At 27.3% G+C, this 9,049-nt stretch overlaps 1 long non-coding RNA gene across 1 annotated transcript; it reads left to right on the top strand.

Moving 5' to 3' along the window:
* The first annotated feature begins 1,497 nt into the window (after nucleotides 1-1,497).
* LOC114170452 lies at nucleotides 1,498-2,453 on the top strand. Its single transcript, XR_003601063.1, has 2 exons — nucleotides 1,498-1,715; nucleotides 1,811-2,453. It is a non-coding gene; the product is annotated as an uncharacterized LOC114170452 (long non-coding RNA).
* Nucleotides 2,454-9,049: the final 6,596 nt, after the last annotated feature.

Raw genomic sequence — 9,049 nt, 5'->3', positions numbered from 1 at the left:
TTTTTATTTAAACTCTATTAGTGATTAAATTATTGAGCTTGTGTTTAATTTTTTGGAAAACATTTAACATAAATATTATTTTTAATATGAAAGAAAAATGTTATAATTATATAAAAACTTTAATTTTATTAATCTTATTTAACTCAACTAATAATTAAAATAATTAAATATGCGTTTGATTTTTTGGAAAATTTACGTTAATATATTACTTTATAAATTTTAATGAGTAGTTATTCCCTCACAACACACACGCTCCAAAATATAATTAAGCATTTTTTATATTATATTAAAAATAAAATATGTAATATTAATTATAATGAATCGATTATTTATTTAATATGTTTTTTAAAATCACTAACACAAAAATGGCTTAGTATTAGGCATTGATGTGTCAAAGAAAAAAATTGTGATACATTAATTATTGTTTCACATTAAGCTACATCAAGGAGTACAAGATGAGAGTTAAATTGTGAAAATTAAAATATGATTTTCCTTTGTAAATAATTTGTCAATTTTTCCGTCTGACACATCCCATCATAGGTAAATTCGTAAATTTTGATTTTTAGGTCTGATCTTAAATAGGTTAGACGTAAAAATCAAAAACTTACATCTAACGAAGAGGGGTTAAACTTAAAAACTCATTAAAAAAATCCTATAAACAATTTCATTTACACCTTCTCCTTCATATAAAGCGCACAGAACCCATGCGAATGACGATGACAAGAGTTGTGACCTCCGTAGCGTCTCTATTGTTGCTTAAAACTTCTATTTTCTTCCTTTGTGGTGTTCACCATATTGAAAAGCATCATTCTCACCTATTATTTTTGACATTGAAGTTGGTATTCTTTGTCTTCTCTCTTAAACTTGGCCTTTATGATGTATGACTGTGATAAACTTTATGTTTTTTTTTTCTTTGGACTTGGTATGTGTGATGATGATGAAATATGTATATATAATTGATTTTTTTTGAGTTTTAAATATTTAATATTTTTTATTTGTGAAAAAAGAACAAATAAGAGAAGAAAAAGGCAAAATAAGAAGGAGAAGATAAAAAACCACAATAAGAGAAGACAAAGAAGTTGAAAAAGAAGAGATTTCATAAGATCCGAAAATAATTAAGTCTATTGTTTTGGTAACATACATAAATTTACATTTGTCATAAATATCTCCCACAATTACTTTTGATCTACAATGATGTAAAAAGTTTAAAATAATAAACATTTTTTATTATAAGTAATTTAATAAAAATAATAAAGAGTATTTCTTAAACATATTAAACATTTAAGATGTTATTTATTGATTTCCAATAATAAATATATTTTAAAAATAATAATAAATAGGATTATTTGAATAATTAAATGTAAGACAGAAAAGTAAATTAACAGTTTACATATTAAATAATCTCCACAAGCTAGCTACATCCTCATAATAATGATAACAATACCAAATAATGAATAAAAGAGTACTTTTTTTCTCATTTATGAAACACCATAAACATATCTGTTTGTTCTTGGTATAGATTCTATCCCAGACCAGTGAATATAAAATGAAAGTCACCCTTTTGACCGCGGTGATGATCAAAGTTAGGGTTCGCAACAGAAATCGAAGAGAAAAAGACGATTCCTATGTTGGAATCTGACACTAGGTGCCATTCTCACTCAAATATAACTTTGAAAAGCTACGTGACAAGAACAGAGCCAAACATGGATCCACAGGTACCCTTTCACCTTCCTTCACTTTTGGAATTTTCACCTCAACGCATATCACCCTATGATCTTCCCTTCACTTTTTTTTCCCTCTCTAATCTCAGTGGTGGGTCTATTTTTTCTCTCACAATAATTGCAAAGGTTGTGGGTCTGGTCGGGTGAATCGCTATATCATTGTTTTTCACGAATACGTTTCATTTCATTTCGTGTCCGCTACAAGGTTGGAGCTTTCCCAAACCCTTTTTCGTTTTCTTCGATCAATCTGGTGATTGATGTTATGGGTTGAAGGATGATGTGCTCTGGGGTTAGAGCCACTGAATCTGAAGAAACTGTGACAGAGTTTGTGGTCAACGTCACTCAACACGTTACTTTCTGGTTCCCTAACAACATCTTCCACTTGATTTATTTTAGACACACAGAGGTCGGTGAAAAGAATCACTACTTTTTCGTTTATTTTATTGTTTTGTTTTGAGGTTTTGGTATGTACCTGCGCCTGCGTCTGGTTTCAGAACCGCAGTACCAATGATCCTGTTTTCTGTCGCCGAACGCAGCGATTACTCAGAAACCTCATGTGATACACTGACATGACTAGAACAGAATATGCCTTCATTTTTCGTCCTTTTAATTTCCCCATTAACGCAAATTTATGCTTCTCTGTGACACCGTGATTCATATTTAACGTATATATCACTATGTTAATCACGTTCTTAGGACATACAATACAATATTCCTCGAGTTTACAATATATATGACTATGTTAACAAGCCTCTAGTGCATGTTTGATACCAATAACTATGTTTCAGGAGAAAAAACTATTCATAAATAACATCAACTTTTCCTTATACAATATAAACATATAATTTTTCTAATAAATTCAGTGAATTCCAATAAATAAGGTCTCTCTTGAGTGATACGTTATTAACAAAGCTACCATAAAACATCTCGTACATTATCAACCAGTTATACTCAATAATCAAATCCAAACCAAAATCATCATTATATCTATTTGAAACTTTTAAACTTAAATCAACATTTATGGATCAAAAATGAATACTATAACATGATCTTTCAATTCCACCACAAAATCTAACATCATATTTAAACTATAATAATAATTCATCGACCTTATTATTGGCTATTTGAATAAACATAAGGGACTGAAATGTCTTACTTATGATTCCTATTATGTTTGTCCTGAAATAGGTTATATCGATTAAGTATCAGAATTAAATTTTAAGTTTGATTCAACTTTTCAAAATTTACAAAATCGACTTATAAAATAAAATTTATAACTCATTTATATATTATAAAACTATTTTATTTTTAATCGTGAAACTTTCAAGATGAAATCATCGTGGAAGAACAGTGATTAGTTGTGAATGATACTATTACACCCTCTCAGTTCATAACTTGCAGCAGATAATGCAATGAATCAGGGTACGGTCACAGATGCTTTGACTCACTTGCATTGCAGATGTATATATGTTTGTGTGGACAAGCGTTATTGTGGTTCACTGAGACCATGTTTGGTTCTGAATTCACAGGTTTCGACTTTTAATGTTTGTTGTTCAATGTTCTGGGATCTTCCAGAACAGCCAGTGAACCCCCCTTTCGTCCACTCTTCTCATAGTAATTCATTACACCTTTTTTTTTTTCTTTATCATTAAGAATATACAAGACAAAAAATCTTTTTTCAAAAATTGCTTTTATAAACATTTAAACTATTTTTCTTCTAGATTGACATGACTTCGAAGGGATTATAATAGGTAGGTTGCTGTTAATTATTTTATCTCGATTTTTTTTAAGGTATAAAATTTTTGTCTTATACTTATACACTTGTATTTATTATTTTGCTCTTTCAAATATTAATTAAATAACTTTTTATAAAAAATAAAAGTCACACAAAAAAATTATATAATCAAGTATTTAATATGAAAAAGATAATAGCTTTTTTAATGTTAAATATCAAGACAGCAATTTTAATTATATAAATATTAATTTTAAAATATCAAATAGTAATCGAATAAATGTCAAATGAAAACAAAAGTAAGATACTAAACTAAATGTAAAAGAATTTTGAAAGACGTGTGTTTGATTATGTATATGTCATACTACTTTCACTAAGTTATCACTAGGGATGGCAACGGGGCGGGGCGGGGACGGGTTTCGCTATCCCATACCCATCCCCACAAAAAAAATTCATCCCCATCCCCATACCCAAACCCAACGGGTATCAAACTTTTGTCCCATCCCCATCCCCACCGGGTAACGGGTATAATCTCGTACCCATACCCGTACCCGTGTTCTAACAACTTCAATATTAATTAATTTTTATAAGAGAAAAAAATTACGATAAAGAAAACATAATATTATCAAATATTCAATATTAGGAGGATGATTGTTTCTTCCATATCAAATACTTTGAAATAAATTATAATTGTCTACATGTTATATTTGAATACCAAATAAAATTTCATGAGAACCAAAACATTTATTAAATTTGCAAACTACAACATTAATGAAACTTAGCTGATAAAATTAAAAAATATTTCAAAAAAATATAAAAGGAAAACAAATATTTAAATTAAAATATATTTTAAATGTTTGTTTAGTTCAATTTTTTAAATTCTAATGAATCTCTTTTTTATACACTAATAAAAGTTATAATACATCATTTGATCAAAATGACACAAAGAACAAATAATAAACACAATAATAAAATTTTGACATAGATTTTGTATCTTTTAAACTTCAATATATGTTGGATAGTGACAAAAAAATATTCATAGCAATTACATTAAATTTTTATATTGTAGTAAATAAAAGTTATTTATACAATTAAAGTGAAAAAAATTACAATATGATTAATAATGAGTTATAAAATAAAAAAAATAGATAGAATATATCAAAATATTATTCTAAATGATGAAAATAAACAATAAATAAAAATATTAAAAAACTAACAAATGTGTGTTTTAGAAATAATTTGAGAGACTATCGAAAGAAATCGCACAAAGGAAATCAAATGTATAATTAAGGTATGATAAGATGAAAAATATCTTAGAGAACAAATTATTAAATTATGTTTGAAGTGGTTAAAATTAAATAGAAATATCATTAGTGCCCAAAATATTTGTCACTAAATTACAAATAAATTAGTAATTAAATTGGTCACTAAATCAAGTACCGATTCAATCATTGAATCGGTCACTAATTTAATCACTGATTCAGACAATAAATCAACTACTACCACCAATGATGAAAAATAGTGATTGATATGGGTTAATGACTAAATCAGTCAATATTTCATGTTTTTCTTGTAGTGAATTATCATATATTATTCCTAAATATCATTATATATATATATATATATATATATATATATATAATTTTAACCACTTCAAACATAATTTAAAGTAAAAAAAGTACAGTATGATTAATAATGAGTTATAAAATAAAAAATAATTAGATAGAATATATTAAAATATTATTCTACATGATGAAAATAAACAATAAATAAAAATATTAAAAAAACTAACAAATGTGTGTTTTAGAAATAATTTGAGAGACTATCGAAAGAAATCACACAAAGGAAATTAAACGTATAATTAAGGTATGATAAGATGAAAAATACCTTAAAGAACAAATTATTAAATTATGTTTGAAGTGGTTAAAATTAAATAGAAATATCATTAGTGCCCAAAAAATTTGTCACTAAATTACAAATAAATTAGTAATTAAATTGGTCACTAAATCAAGTACCGATTCAATAACTAATTTAATCACTTATTCAGTCAATAAATCAACTACTACCACCAATGACGGAAAATAGTGATTCATATGGGTTATTGACTAAATCGATCACTATTTCATGTTTTTTTTGTAGTGAATTATCATATATTATTCCCAAATATCATTATATATATATATATATATATATATATATATATATATATATATAATTTTAACCACTTCAAACATAATTTAAAGTGAAAAAATTATAGTATGATTAATAATGAGTTATAAAATAAAAAATAATTAGATAGAATATATCGAAATATTATTCTACATGATGAAAATAAACAATAAATAAAAATATTAAAAAATTAACAAATGTGTATTTTAGAAATAATTTGAGAGACTATCGAAAGAAATCGCACAAAGAAAATCAAATGTATAATTAAGGTATGATAAGATGAAAAATACCTTAGAGAACTAAGAAAACTTTTCAAATATCAACATATATACTCAATAGTTGAAAAATAACGAAAATTATTTTAATGAAACAAAAGAGTTCTTCAAATTAAACAAAAATTAATAATAATAAGTAAAAAAAATTTTTTATATTACCTTAAATTGATAGTATAAACATTCTCATGTGAAAGGAAAATATATAATAAATAAAAATATTAAAAAATAATAGAAATATTCAAATGTGAGGCATAAAAAAATTTTAATTAACATAAATCATTTTAACATAATTACATAAAAGTTATGATAAGATAAAAAATATATTAGATATGCAAAGAATTAAAAGAAATAAAAAATAGAAAGTATATATATATATATATATATATATATATATATATTTACTTAATTAATTATGAATATTTTAATAATTTAAATGGAGATGGAGATATGGCGGGGACGGGTATTACGGCGGGGATACGTACATCCCCATACCCATCCCCATACCCAATTGAAAAAGTCGGGGATTCCCCATACCCATACCCATACCCAGTCAATGCGGGGATTCTCCGTCAAAACGGGGACGGGTTCGGGCAATACCCACGGGGACGGGTTTATTTGCCATCTCTAGTTATCACTCCAACAATTCTTTAAGAACTTGGTCCACTCATATGGTTAGATAGATCTCCTTGACTAACCGAATACAATTTTTTTTTTTCACACCGTAAACTAGATCATAAGAATCTCCTTCAAGCCTCACCACTTATTATTGTCCTCTACATGAATCCAATATCAGTAAATCATAATTATCTCCTCCAGAATCCCAAATTCAATGCATCATTTAATCATTTCAACATAATATTTCCTCCATGAAAATGATCATGTTCACCACACACCACGTGTTATATTAATCATAACATCATACACTATGATTTATATACATTTTATCTCAATTCAATTCAATTATTCATCATTTATCACCTTTAATAGCATTTAACCAAATATATTAATCAATAATATAATAATTTGATGTAAAATAAATAAATTTTAACATACAAAAATGTCTTTCAGAAAATTTTTAACATTGTCTTGCTTAGTAAAAAACATTGTGCGCTTGATCAAAAACCTTCTCACTCTACCAAAAAAATGCTCACCTAGTGAAAAAGTTTTGAGAGTTTCAACAAAAATAATGCACCAAATGAGGAATGGCTTGTCGAGAGACCAAAGTTGTTGTGTTTTCAATTAATTGAATTTCGCTCAACAAGATTTGGCTCGTCCAACACTCAAACATTTCAAATTTTCAATTTATTGATTTTTTCCTAGCAAGATTTTTGTTTGCCCAATTACTCAACATATAATTTAGAAATCTTTTAAGACGTAATAGTGGTCTAACCAAGAGTTATGTTCATTTTTTAGGCCTAACATAAAATATTTTGTTTTAAAATAACATTTTCAACCAATTTGACATATTTGAAATATTCTAACTTTTCACTACTCAACATATAACAAATCATTCAACATTCAAGATTCAGACAACACACAAAATTTGCATAAAATGAAATATTATGATCACTTCACCTTTAAATTTAAATTATTTATCCTAAAGTACTATTAAAACTTAAATATATTTCTTTACCTATTAAGACTTGTATAATCTAGCATAAGCTCCTAACTCTTATAGGAAAATTAAACTTTTATACAAAAAACTCTTATAAATTATCTAAATATATCATTATGAATTAGATTTAAAATTATCTATAACTGAAATAACTTATATAAACCAAACAAAAATAATAGAATGATGAAATAGTTTGGTAATGCAATTTTAAATGTCCAAATACATCCACATTTTCTCTGGAACGTTTCTCTGTGACATAAGACGTCATTACTGGTATGATGATGTACGGTTGAAGGTTGGGACCCATTCACCGAAAACATAATAGATAAAAAATAATAATTGTTTTTAAAGTCTAAATAAAATATAAAAGTAAAAATGAGCACAAGTTATAAAAATAAATTTTCCTTTTTTTTCCTCTAGCAATAAACAATAAGTAAGAGCAGGTATATTTGTCTGCAATAAGTGATCCTATAAAAAATTTCCAAAACAGTGAAAATTTCAATGGCAGATTATTATGCTTTTCTGATGGCACAACGTACTTTTTGGAAATTTGGATATTGATGGATCGAATTGATTGCTGGATACGATCAACACATCGCACCTCTCCTTTTGAGTATTATTGGTTTTCATGTCATACCTGCCACGTTTCCACCACTCAGATTCATGTGAATATGCAACCCCTTCGATTTCGATCCAAACGAGAAGATTACCAGATTCTTAATTATTGTTTTCTTATTGTAAGTAGCAGCAACCAAACAACAATGCCGCATGTGATCGTGACCCATTATTGTAGTTATTCGTGCACCTACACCACAAACCAATGTTTGTGTCTACATTATAGTATACCAGTCTCACATGATTATTATTGTTTAAAAACACATCGTATATTCAATAACAGATGTTAACACAAAAAATAACTCACTCTGCTAATATCTGACGTATCCACTTAAATTACAACTTCCCAGTAAATTAATCGTACTTTATTCTGAAGTGTGCTTTTCTTATACATATCATTAAGTAACATAATTATGAAAAGATGCTAAATTCAGCTTAGTTTCATGTATTTGGCTTGTTAATACTCAGTTATACTGATAAATTCTCACTGGGTATGTTTCAGTAAAAGGTTATATCTGATTTTGAACTGGTGTTTAGATTCATTTAACATGTTCCAGAGATTTAAACTGCAATCACATGTTGAAGAGATAAAAGTACCAATCGATGATGTGATAGTCATAATTTCTGTTGGTAGAAATGTATGCAAATGTTATGTAATTTTCTCTGGGGTGGGTTGAAATGTTGATTATGACGAAGGGAATGCATGACAGGACTTTTCATCCTACTTTTCTGCTAAGTTCCAGTAGGGGTCTATTTCAGTCCAAAATTATTAGAACAACACAGTTGTTGATGGTAATCAGTATTTAGAGTTATTGCACCAATGATGCTAATTCTGCCCCCCAACTTGTGTAAAGGCCAATGAGGTGCAAGTGATCCTGACACATGAACTTGTCCGGATTGTGTTATATTAATTGTAAGGTTC

Source organism: Vigna unguiculata, chromosome 11 (assembly GCF_004118075.2).
Source record: "Vigna unguiculata cultivar IT97K-499-35 chromosome 11, ASM411807v1, whole genome shotgun sequence".
NCBI lineage: Eukaryota > Viridiplantae > Streptophyta > Magnoliopsida > Fabales > Fabaceae > Vigna > Vigna unguiculata.
The sequence above is the reverse complement of the archived record's forward strand: the minus strand, read 5'-3'. Positions and strand labels throughout refer to the sequence as shown.